Raw genomic sequence first — 14137 nt, 5'->3', positions numbered from 1 at the left:
GTTTAACAAGTAATACTATTTTTTTCTCAAAAACGCAGGGGTCAAAATTATTGACGCCCTTAAAGATTCTTATAAATAAACTAGTCAAAAGTGTCGCATTTGGTCCCATATTCCTAGCATGCAATGACTACATGAAGCTTGTGACTCTACAAACTTCTTGGATGCATTTGCAGTTCCTTTCGGTTTGCCATTCATTTCCATTTGTTGAATGCTGACATGGCAACAGACACACTTGAAATATTCAACAGTGCAACGGTGTGTTAGACGGAGACGTGACCAGGGGACCTTTTAAAAACAACACCGACAATCTCTACTTAGAAGAGATAAGAAAACAGTTACAGCATTATTATGCAACGCCAGTGCAACAACAACAACAATGTTCAGTGCCCCGTTGAATATTAGCCAACCCAGGGCACTTACATTAGATTTGTGTGTTTATATTGTATCTTTGACCTTGAAGGACAAGCTAATCTGAGGATGAGATGACTAGAGAAACCAACAAGCTTCACCATCGTCCTGTTAATCTGAGGAGATGTGGTAATCAGAGACTGGGAGCTCACTCTTAATGTCTTAATGACGTCAAGAAATTACCTATTAAACAAAGCAGATTGAATAGACAGGTGTCCTATGTTGCCTATCCAAATAGCCACAGTAAGCATGGTTCTTCTAGGAAGAGGCTTAGTATTCTCCCGAGGCTTAGTATTCTGCAGAACTACAGATGGTGAAAAGACTAGATGTTGGAAAACTGAGAATCACGTTGGAGGTCAATATTTCACCTTCAACATGGGCTTTGTTACAGTATAAATCTGACCATCTGCTTCATAATGCACAATAACCATTTCGTTGGATGATAATTGTAGTGGGGTGTGTTTGCAGTCTGCAGGTATAATCATGAGAATGTGTTGGCCTGCTCTCTTCAACAAGACCTGCATTCTGCAGAACACGATCACGATGCAGCTTTCTGAGGGTTTACAAAAACCTGAAGGTTGCAGGTCTGATCATAACTTGAGTATGTTGGCGTTTGATATGCAGCATACCTTGTTGAAGACAGTTTGTCCGTCGAAATGTTGGTTATACAATTATTGCATCTGAGCTCCTAGAGTATGAGGCTCTCCTTTTCTTTTTCAGGTGTTTGATATAACCAGCTAGCATCTGGAATGACCCACCAGCCATATGTCACTTCTCTGCATCTGTGGTTACAGGTGAGAGTGGCCTTGCCCTGTGTAACGTGGCGCTAATGGCTAATGGACTTAGTGAAGTGATACCTTCATTCCAGGAAAGAATCATCCTGTTGGTGAGAAGCTTTTCAGGAAACTCCTTGCAGAGGATGCTCATTAGGACTGCTGAACGCCACAGGGCAAGGCACTTCACGTGTAGACAGATATGGACATGCTGCAGACTGCAGGCACCCTTTCCTGGCAATGTCCAGAGGGTTGAGGCCAAGAGGATGATATGGAAATCCCTGGATCACCTGATAAGCACTTTACCCATTACCAGTAAACACACATGGTGACAACGCTATCATGTGCCATCTTAATCATGTTAAAGATATTGCTGAACATATTTATATTGTTCATGATCATATCCATATCATGATATGATTGATAGGTCACAGTTACAGATTTGACTTCTTTGGGGTTTGGGGGCTCAGTTATCTTATCATGTTAATACATTTTTGTCCCTTCCTCGCTTGTTTCCTCATTATCCTAATTGAGTACAAATTGGTTAAGAAGTAGCAGCGCAGTTATCAAGCTGCTTAGTTTTATCAGATGACAATGTAAGTCTGCTTCATCCTATTAGAGACAAAGCAGCTAACGCTTAAACGCGCTGTGTCAGCTTACTGAGGAGATGGATGGGGGATGGAGAGCTGGGTTGGCAGTAGAGGGGGTGAAGGGGGTGTGAGGCCAAGGGAAGTGCACGTGATACCCCCTCCAAGTCTCTCTCCTCAGGATTGAACAATTTTAGCATTTCCCCCCGAAAACCCTCTGTTTCTAAGACTGTTTGGCTTGGCTTGTCCCTGAGCCCCATTCCCACCCAACTGTCAGAACTACCAAGAACCAGGAAAACTCCCCAATTAAAAGGTCAGCCTATGAACAATACAGTCCTTACTCTAAAGGCAATGGGATTGGGGATGCTTGGGATCCAGAGCAATTAAAGGGCAATCTACAGTTCAAACAACAACAAAGCAGACACCCCGTCAGTGTTTTGGTAAATAGCTGAGGGATGGGGCTGGAAAAATGTATCACTTTGAAATTCATAGGCAGAGGTATGGAAGCAAAGACTGACCATCCATGAGATAAAAATTATAGTTTTAACCATGTTTTCAGGCTATACAGTGTTTGTTTACAATTTCATTGTTTACAAACATTGGAGTAAAACAAGCTTATATTTTGGGTTCTGATGGGGTATGACAATTGAGCTAAGCTCACAAGGTACACTACTGTACATGACCAAAAGTATATGGACACCTGCTTGTTGAACATCTCATTCCAAAATCATGGGCATTAATATTGAGTTGGTCCTCCCTTTGCTGCTATAACAGCCTCCACTCTTCTGGGAAGGCTTTCCACTAGATGTTGGAACTGATATTGGGCGATTAGGCCTGGCTCGCAGTCGGTGTTCCAATTAATCCCAAAAATGTTCAAGGTTGAGGTCAGGGCTATGTGCAAGCCAGTCAAGTTCTTCCACACCGATCTAGACAAACCATTTCTGTATGGACCTCGCTTCGTTATAATTTTTTTCATTGTGCATGGTGATCTTAGGCTTGTGTGCAGCTGCTCGGCCATGAAAATGAATTTTATGAAGCTCCCGACAAACAGTTATTGTGCTGACGTTGCTTCCAGAGACATTTTGGAACTCTGTAGTGAGTGTTGCAACCGAGGACAGATTACTTTTACACACTACACGCTTCAGCACTTGGTGTTCCCATTCTGTGAGCTTGTGTGGCCTACTACTTCCCGGCTGACCCATTGTTGATCCTAGACGATTCCCCTTCACAATAACAGCTCTTACAGTCGACCGGGGCAGCTCTAGCAGGGCAGACATTTGACAAACTGACTTGTTGGAAAGGTGGCATCCTATGACGGTGCCACGTCGAACGTCACTGAGCTCTTCAGTACGGCCATACTTTTCTATATATAGTGTATTTACTGTTCTCCGATTTTTCATTAATAGATTTTCGATGTGTATGAAAATTAGATTTTTTACAATATTTTTGTATATTTGACTGTGATATGTGGTTGTCACCCCTTGCTATCTTAAGATGAATGCACTTACTGTAAGTCGCTCTGGATAAGTACATCTGCTAAATGACTAAAATGTCAAATGTAAATGTTTACAAACAGATCTCATATTGAGTTATATATCTCTGCCCAGACAGAGGCTCCAACCAACTCAATGCACCATAGTACACATGTCAATCAGAAGCCCTACCTGGTCAGACGCAGCAGTTGTCTTATATACGGCTATACACAGACAAGTTATATTTGCATGATTTAGCATAATTAATGAATCATTACCGTTTTGTTTCATTCATGTGACCGACCAATACTGTTTCATAACATGTGACAGACCAACACCTCACGAGGCTTCTCCTTTCTAAGCTGAAACCTTGAAACTGAGATATCTTTAGTTTGTTCTCAAAACACGGTCTGGGCATACTGCTACTGATAGGTGTGATTTGTACAGTCAGCCACTTCCATGAACACAGAAATTGGGTAATAGAACAGCACATGAATAGAACACAGAAATTAGTTATCAGAAAAGCACAAACATTAAAATTCCGATTTCAGTATCATTTGTACATTTCTTTATAAAAAATACAGTTATTTGTTACATTTGACTGTGTAAAGCCTAGCAGTACTACTGAGTGAGGTGGATATATAGCATTTTGCAAAAAAACATGATTATTTGTCTCTCTGAAATTAAACTATCAAATGATTTTAAACAAATACATGTCTGTCATTGAACAACCCCATGCCATGATTAGACAGTGAAAAAACACACCAATCTCGTTCATAATTTCTTTAAACAATTAAAGCTAATTTACCAACATTTCTGAAAATGGATATATAGCGTTTTGGAATGAAACTCTTCAAATGTATTTGAACAGAGACTGCTGAACTGCAAGTTTATCTACAGTCCCTTGATCATTGGTCAAATTCCCTCAACCATTTCCTGTACATCATATGGGTGGGTAAGAACACAAGAACATCTAGGGTCCTAGCCAAGATACTAATAGTGGTTCCAAATCAGCGGTGCGGAATGCAGAGCTCTTTCACCATGTTGCAACGCTAACTGATAGAATCTGTTTCTATTAGCATTGCTACATTTTCTGAAAATGCTAGCGAGGAGATTTTGGAGGTTGCTAAATAACTAGCAAACAAATAAAACAATTGTTTGTAGGAAATTACAACAGCCTAGGGAAGTTGAAAACTAGCTAAAACTTTTTTTTAAAGTTAAAGTGAATTAACGCTGACCTTTTTTTAAATATTTGCAAATCCATTTCACTTCTTCCAATTGGTCAATAGTGTGTAAGGGAAATGGATTGCCAATGTTAATTATCTAATTTAAGCAACTGATTAGTTCAACTACTCCATGCTTAAAACCAGAACAGTATCCTTTACAATAATAATATATTTTTTATTTACTGTACATATACTGAACAAAAATATAAATGCAACATGACATGCAACATGCAACGACTTTACCGAGTTACAGTTTATACAAGGACATCAGTCAATTGGATCTATAGATTTCACATGACTGGGCAGGGGCGCAGCCATGGGTGGGCCTAGGATGGGCATAGGGCCACCCACTTGGGAGCAAGGCCCACCCACTGGGGAGCCAGGCCCAGCCAATCAGAATGAGTTTTTCCCCACAGACAGAAATACTCCTCCGTTTCATCAGCTGCAACAAGATGGCTGGTCTCGGACAATCCCGCAGGTGAAGAAGCTAGATGTGGAGGTCCTGGACTGGTGTGGTTACATGTGGTCTGTGGTAGAGAAATTAACATTCAGTTCTCTGACAACAGCTCTGGTGGACATTCCTGCAGTCAGCCTGCCAATGGCACGCTCCCTCAACTTGAGACATCTGTGGCATTGTGTTGTGACAAAACTGCACATTTTAGAGTGGCCTTTTATTATCCCCAGCACAATGTGCACCTGTGTAATGATCATGCTGTTTAATCAGCCTATTGATATGCCACACCTGTCAGGTGGATTATCTTGGCAAATGAGAAATGCTCACTAAGAGCGATGTAAACAAATTTGTGGCCAACATTTTAGAGAAATAAGCTTTTTGTGTGTATGGGACATTTCTGGGAACTTTTATTTCAGCTCATGAAACATGGGACCAACACTTTACATGTTGCAATTATATTTATGTTCAGTATATAGTATGGTTGCATAGCAGGAGTAGATAAATACAAGATAAACACGGAACTGTTGCTTGTTGTCTGACCCATTTAACCTTCGCTGACATAGGATACCTCATCCGCCCAGACCAGTCTCTGCCTAAATGTAAATTAAATTAAACTGGTCTAATGAGCAAGCAGTAAACATCTAGGCTTAGAAACATCCCCATGATACTCCACAGATGGTTGTTTGTCAGTGTACAGTACTGTATCTAATGAAATCTCAAATCTTTGTTGTCTGGTCTGCAATTCCACCTGCTTATCGATGTCATGGGCAGTAAGGAATTTCTTGTGGGAGGCTCATTGAAAATATGCAAAATATAATATATGCCATTTAGCTGACACTTTTAATTAGTCATGCGTGCAAACATTTTCATAAGGGTGGCCCCCGCAGGGATCATGCCCACAATCCTGGCATTGCAACCACCATGCTCTACCAACTGGGCCACACCGTTTATAATAATGTCTTAATCACAACAATATAGACTGAGTGTTGGGCCTAGGACAGAGAGGGTAAACAGTGCTGTGAAACATCCAGAGGCTAAATGCTACGTCACTGGTGGGCATTAAGTCCCATATCCACTTAAAGTGTATAAGTCAAGCCCCACCTATCTAAACCCGGTTTGTCCATTCCTTCGAACCATCACAAAATGGAGCACTCCATATTCTTCAATACCTGCAACATGGTGTAGTGTTACCTTAGCAGCTATTAACTCCCACTGATGCAGGTCTTATCCGCAAAAGAGTCAGTGAGTGCAAGCTTTTCCCCGCCTCCAAGCAGTGTCACGTCTGATTAAATGAATCAATATTCAGTAAAGACTTTGATTAGTTTATTGAATTAGATGTGTTACTTGGCCAGAACAAAAAGCATGCACCCACGCCGGCCCTTTGTAGATATGGCCGGCGACCCTTTCCCTTCACGCTGCAGGAGTCAGGATGCTCTCTAGCGCCATGCAGAGGTAAGAGCCTATGGCTGTTTCCACCGCGACTGGAGCCTAAATGTATGGGGATAACAATCCGTCCTTAGCACTTAATCTAATACTCTTTAACTTCAGTAAGCATGGGCTGCCCTGGAAAAGACTGACGTACTTTGGCATTTAATCTGCTGCTTAGGTGCTTCACTTTGTCACTCAGGTGCCTCTTCCTCCTCCGGCTCCCAGACTGTCTGACCCTCTTAATAGCTATTGACCCCTCTTGACCCACACCCCCTTAATCTCTCCTGACTCTTTGTTTCCAGGCTTTGACCCTATTTATCTAACACTGGCATTTACACTCTACTCACAAATCACCCAAATCAACAAGTACAGTAAGTAGCTAGCTCTTCAAGTCATTATCTGTTTACTCACTGATACTAGTCTCCAAGTGTAGAGTGCTGTGTCGAGGCATTTGCCACAGTAGTACTATTGTAGAATCATGATTATCATCATAAGCTATAAGTCACTGCTGACCACATGACCTGACCAGAGAGAACTCTGGGCCTTGATGAAAGTCTACACACCGCTTATGTAACTATTACCTTAAAGCCTCGAAAGGGAGTCACTTATGAGAGGCCAAAAACACCAGCACTAACTATGCCTGTAGCGTTAACAGAATTAAACCAGTTCTAGGGTGCTCCAGGAGCAGACCATGTCATGTTCCATTTGATTTGATTTGAATTAAACCTTTATTTAAGCAGGGAGTCCCATTGAGACCAATGTCGATTTTGCAAGGGAGCCCTTCCTCTTTTGCCTATTTCAAGGAAGAGTGACACCTCTTATCTTCATTTACACTTGAAAGCTGTCCTGTAATTACATATGTCAGTCAAAAGCAGTGAAGTAATGTAGATATTTGAAGGACCTTGCTCAACTTTTTTGTCCTCAAATCTTTACAGACACCAGACACAGACCTGAGAGTGTTAGGTAACTTGAAATCCAGCGTCATAACACATTATGACACGGCCATAACCATGTCATAATAGCTGACATAACCTGTCATAATATGGTCATAACACTGTCATGACCCATAAATCTACATCAGTTGTGACATATTGCGTTATTTTATGGCTTGTTATGACATCTACATAAGAGTGTCAAAACCAACATTTATTAAAATGTGTTTTTTTCCTGCCAAGAAGTTTCCTTTCGTTTGAAAGTTTGTTTCTTAACTCTTTTGCTATTGTTGTTGTTTACAGACATGTTTTTTTTTCATCATGTTTTAAATAACTTATAGAAAATACACTTTGTGACACTATCAAGAAGCTTTATGACCATCCTAATCATATAAGCCAGATAGACCTATCAGGTGCATGTCCTTATGTCAGTCATGACTCACAAAGAGGGTGTCTTGTCCTGCCGCTGAAATCTGTTCCTACATTCATTCCAGATTAAAAAACATGAGCTCTGGCACTCCCAGAAAAATGTGTTTGTGTGGAGGTGCTGATGGCGAATAAACTATCAAAATAAAGAAAGTCGCACACCCCAAATATGAACTCCCAGTAATTTATTGGGTATTTACCAACATTTCGGCAGCACTGTGCCTTCTTCAGGGTAATCCCAGTCATCAGAAAGAGAGCATTGGGGTAAGAGCATGTCTGACATCCATGTGTGCTCAATTACAATGATAATATAATATGGTCAATTTCAGAAAAGATTATATAACATTATCATACTGTTGACAAGTAGGCTTATGTAAGTGTTATAACCAGCATTAAAATAATGCAATATATGTTACAACAGGTCTACATGTGTCATGACAGTGTTATGACCATATTATGACATGTTATGTCAGCAGTTATGACATTATGACAGGGTTATGACCGGATCATAACGTGTTATGACGCTGGGTGTCAAGTAAAGTGTTAGTGTTCAACTCATGAGAGCTGCTGGGATGATATTACAGTCTTTTATACGCTTCAGTATATACACGTTTGCCCATACAGGACTCAAATACACAACCCTTGAGTTGCAGAACAGATTTATGAGGCAATTACTGGGCCTCCGTAGTCCAATAAAATCTGATCTAGGATCACTCATAGGACAAATCTGCATGTCTTAGAACTTTAGTTCACCAAGGCTCAATCTCAATGTCATGACAACAAATCATGACCAAGAAGTGCACTAGAGAATAGAGGGTCTGTTATGACGGTGCTGGTCTGATCAGTTCCTTCTGGACCAGCTTTATGGCCCGAGATTACAGGACCCACTGGGGGGATTAGGCATGCGGGCCCAGATCAGTAAACACACACATACACAACGATCAAAATCACGCCAAGAGCACTCCATCTTTCTTAATCTCTCAAGGCATAATATAGGTCATATGACGTGGGTTTAGGTCTTTAATAACATTCTTTATACAGTCGGCTTTTAATTCATAATTTCTTTCTATCTGTGGGATTTTGCATATCGTTCCAAGAGTTTTAGAAAATGTGTAATGTGACAGCCTATTTAAAATTTACCCTAATGTAAGATATATTTTTTTTAATGTACCTGTTGGAGCACCACAGAATTACAGTATACAGTATGTACCTCAACTGAGCATATTCAACATTAGTAGAAAGAATACACTTGCTGATGACTTTCAACTAAAAATGTACTTCCGAAAAGATTACTCGCAGAGGGATAGGGTTCTACCAATAAACATTTTCATCTGAAGAACCCTTTTTGGAAGACAAGGGTTCTTTGTAAGGAAAAGGGTTCAACCTAAGAACCATTTCTGGAGGAAAAGGTTGATTCTTTGGAAGGCAAGATGGGTTCTACATAGAACTCTTCTGAATCTGAATAAGCTTTATATTTTATTTTAAATAGTGTTCACCTCAGAGTATAAGCATTAACCCTTCAGAGTTTAAAAACATATGAGAACGTTTTAATACATGTACAGTGCCTTCGGAAAGTACTCAGACCCCTTGACTTTTTCCACATTTTGTTACGTTACAGCATTATTCTAAAATTGATTAAATATATTTTTTTGCAATCTACACACAACACCCCATGATGACAAAGCGAAAACAGGTCTTTAGAATTTTTAGCATATTTAAAAAAAAAAAATACAAAAACTTAAATACCTTATTTACATAAATATTCAGACCCTTTGCTTTGAGACTCGAAATTGAGCTCAGGTGCATCCGTTTCCATTGATCATCCTTGACATGTTTCTACAACTTGGAGTCCACCTGTGGTAAATTCAATTGATTGGACATGATTTGGAAAGGCACACACCTGTCTATTTAAGGCCCCACAGTTGCCTGTCAGAGCAAAACCAATCAATGAGGTCGAAGGAATTGTCCGTAGAGCTCCGAGACAGGATTGTGTCAAGGAACAGATCTGGGGAAGGGTACCAAAAAATGTCTGCAGAATTGAAGGTCCCCAGGAACACAGTAGCCTCCATCATTCTTAAAAGGAAGCATTTTGGAACCACCAAGACTCTTCCTAGAGCTGGCTGTCCGGCCAATCTGAGCAATCAAGAAGGGCCTTGGTCAGGGAGGTGACCAAGAACCCGATGGTCACTCTGACAGAGCTCTAGAGTTCCTCTGTGGAGATAGAAGGACAACCATCTCTGCAGCGCTCCACCAATCAGGCCTTTATGGTAGAGTGGCCAGAGGGAAGCCACTCCTCAGTAAAAGGCACGACAGCCCGTTTAGAGTTTGCCAAAATGCACCTAAAGACTCTCAGACCATAAGAAACAAGACTCTCTGGTCTGATGAAACCAAGATTGAACTTTTTGGCCTGAATGCCAAGCGTCACATCTGGAGGAAACCTGGCACTATCCCTATGGTGAAGCATGGAGGAGGCAGCATCATGCTGTGGGGATTCTTTTCAGCGGCAGTGACTGGGAGACTAGTTAGGATCGAGGGAAAGATGAACGGAGCAAAGTATAGAGATCCTTGATGAAAACCTGCTCCAGAGCGCTCAGGACCTCAGACTGGTGTCAAGGTTCAGCTTCCAACAGGACAACGACCCTAAGCACAAAACCAAGACAACGCAGAAGTGGCTTCGGGAGAAGTCTCTGAATGTCCTTGAGTGGCCCAGCCAGAGCCCGGACTTGAACCCGATTGAACATCTCTGGAAAGACCTGAAAATAGCTGTGCAGTGACGCTCCCCAGCCAACCTGACAGAGCTTAAGAGGATCTGTAGAGAAGAATATGAGAAACTCCCCCACATACAGGTGTGCCAAGCTTGTAGCGTCATACCCAAGAAGACTCAATGCTGTAATCATTGCTAAAGGCGCTTCAACAAAGTACTGAATAAAGGGTCTGAATACTTATGTAAATGTGATATTTTTTAAAAGATAGATTAGCAAACATTTCTAAAAACGTGTTTTTGCTTTGTCATTATGGGGCATTGTGTGTAGATTAATGAGAGGGGGAAACGATTTAATCAGTTTTAGAATAAAGCTGTAATGTAACAAAATGTGAAAAAAGTCAAGGGGTCTGAATACTTTCCGGAGGCACTGTATATTTGGCAATATCTGTACACAGTAAATTGGCCAGTGTTACCTAATGTTGATTTCTCAGTGTAACATTTCTAGAGTTGATTCAGGAGTTAAATTAAGTCTGTAAAGAGGTAAATTAAGACTGTGGTGTAAAACCAAAGTGTTTGTGTTAAGAACCAGAAGTGAGTGTAATTGTGTAATTGTTACTCTGTGAAGAGTAAAACTCTAAAAACCACGCCATCATGAACATATTTCTCAGCATACTCTATAGCAGGTGGATTTTTAGAACTGTTTGTTTCAATCTCTTTGTTTTTGCATGTACATTGATTGATGGATCCTATGTTACACAAAGATAAATGACATACATGTTTCTAAATTAATTGAATCTTGTTCCAGTTTAGATGGTTTATGGTGTCAATCTTCCACGCCATGGCAATCATTCTGAATGCAGGTTGAAGGTGATTCAAAATTCCGATTGTTAGAAATCTGGCTATATTCCAATAGGAATTACACATCACTTTGTAGGCCAGCATAATGTGACATGCAGGCCTGATATGGCCTGTAAACCAGGAGTTAACTAGGCCCTCAAACAAAGGACTTATGATATATGTAATGTATTGTCATATGTAGAGTTATATTTTAAAGGCTAATAAGGCTGGTGGAACTGTAGAGGGTTCTAGGAAGAACCCTTCATAGAGGGTTCTAGGTAGGGGTTCTATAAGGAACCCTACATAGAGGGTCCCGTACCTGACAAACATGACTAACGTCAATCAGAAATAAGTAAGTTAAAGGCTGGCCTTGATCCCTTGTTTCATAATTGAATTACTGTTCCTCCCCACCACTTGCCGTGTACAGGGCCGGCTCCAGGCATAAACGGTCGCTTATGGCCCCCACCACTAGGGCCCAGAGTTTGAGTAGTAGAATACACAAAGAGCCCAGGGCCCCTGACCTCCAGGGGGCCTCCATTGATTAGAAAATTGCAACATTTTCTCTCCGCCCCATGGCAAACTCTATGCATAGTGCCTTTACCCCTACCTACATGTACACATTACCTCAATTAACTTCGACTAACTGGTACCCCCCTCACATAAACTCGGTACCGGTAACCCCTCTATATAGCCTCATTATTGTTATTTTAAATAAACTTTTAAAATGTAAATGTTGCTCTCCCCCATCAAAAGGTTAGCCACAAAGCCCCCAAAAGGCCATAGCCAGCCCTGGCTGGGTAAGCAGTATTATTGTGTAACTGTGTCCAGCCTGTAGCATGAAGTTGGAAGGGTATATCTTTCTGACCTATCACTACTCAGGAGCATCACCTCAGTTAACCCTCAGATCAACTTCCTCCTTCCATTATGAGTTAACTGCATCACAGACAAAAAAAAACACACAGGATAATTGGCTAAGTAATGAGAGCCTAAAAGGAACTTGTGCAAATTCAAATATCACATTACCTTTCTAAGGCTATACACTGAAGGAGAACTTGCCCCAGTATCTCACTCAATTTGATTCAACAGAGCATGAGGAGGGGATCAAAAATATTTCAGAGCAGCTTAGAGTGTCAAAAGAGCAGTTTCCATTTGAACTGTAAGCCTGGATTATAGGAGTCTGATAACTGTCTGCTTAATTAGTAGCCAATAATTATACCAATGCCACCCTGGTTGTGGCCTGCTGCTTCTTTAAGGCTCTGCTGGCAGCCCAGGACAGGCATAGTAGGCATCCAGGGGTTTTTCTCCATGTTGGCCCAACACTTCTTATGGCCCAGTCTAACAGTTCCAGCACAGGCTTGGTCAACATGATCTTTATTTCCCAGTCAACTTCAGGTTAAGCTCAGCCTTGGCCACAATTATCAATGGAGCAGTCCAAGAAAGGCTTGGCCACAATTATCAATGGAGCAGTCCAAGAAAGGCTTGGCCACAATTATCAATGGAGCAGTCCAAGAAAGGCTTGGCCACAATTATCAATGGAGCAGTCCAAGAAAGGCTTGGCCACAATTATCAATGGAGCAGTCCAAGAAAGGTTTGGCCACAATTATCAATGGAGCAGTCCAAGAAAGGTTTGGCCACAATTATCAATGGAGCAGTCCAAGAAAGGTTTGGCCACAATTATCAATGGAGCAGTCCAAGAAAGGCTTGGCCACAATTATCAATGGAGCAGTCCAAGAAAGGTTTGGCCACAATTATCAATGGAGCAGTCCAAGAAAGGCTTGGCCACAATTATCAATGGAGCAGTCCAAGAAAGGCTTGGCCAACGTAACTAATAATGACCCGGTTGACAACAAGTCAAACACCAACATGGTCTCATTAGAATGTCCAAATAGTGGCATTTAAACACTCTTTCAAAATACATTTAAAGAATGCCCCCGAATCCACTCTGACCTCCACTCTAGCACCAGACTTCTCCGGTCTTATTGTAAGAGCCATAGCTATATACTATAATATGTTATTATAGTGACATGTGTAATGTTCATACACTTATGCCATGTTCATACGATACTTGGGTGACTAACAACATTAATGGAGGCCCCCTGGGGGTCAGAGTCTCCCTGGAGGTTAGGGCCCCTGGGGACGTGCCCAGTAGATAAGGTTTAGATAGCTGGCTAGACTTAATTGCCTAAGAAATCTTATAAACTGTTAGCGGACATGGACTAATTGAGTGACTGTCAGTGACTGACACTGACATAACTGAAAAACTGCTGATGCACCACCCAATTTTGAAATTGCACCTTGTGTTTTCTACAGTAAATTGAGACTTAGATGTTTTCTTTGTTTTTGGTGGGGGGCCCCCTAATGGCCGCGGGGCCCTAGGCACAGCGTGTCGTCTGTGTACAGGAAGACTACCATAGTTAAACGTCAACACACTAAAATATTTCTAATGAGATGGCTAACAGAACAAAGGAATTTTTATCGTAAACAAACTCCTACTTAATGTTGTTCTAAGAACTTGAGTGCATGAGAATGGGATCCAGTTGAATTGAAGTGGTTTCCAGTCATTTTAAATCTACTGCACGGTACCGGTAGTGGCCAATTAACTGTAGGGCTTTCCTTCTTCAATTCCTTCTTCATTCACACAATTCCTTCTTCAATACCCATCGTCTTGAACCAGAAATAAGTGAAATGCCACCGAAATCTTTTAATAAGTTAAAAGTGATCCTATTTATTTTTTCATCATTTCTTGGAATATTTCAAATCCTCCATTAGAAGTTTTAGGGAAACAAAGCAAATCAACACACAGGCCCTATGGTGATGTGATGGGAGCGGATCAGGACTCAATCTGGGGTCCATCCCATGGGTGAAAGACAAATACCAGGCTTACAAAGAC

Source organism: Salmo salar, chromosome ssa10, assembly GCF_905237065.1.
Source record: "Salmo salar chromosome ssa10, Ssal_v3.1, whole genome shotgun sequence".
In the NCBI taxonomy this organism is placed as follows: domain Eukaryota; kingdom Metazoa; phylum Chordata; class Actinopteri; order Salmoniformes; family Salmonidae; genus Salmo; species Salmo salar.
Note: the sequence above shows the minus strand (reverse complement) of the source record.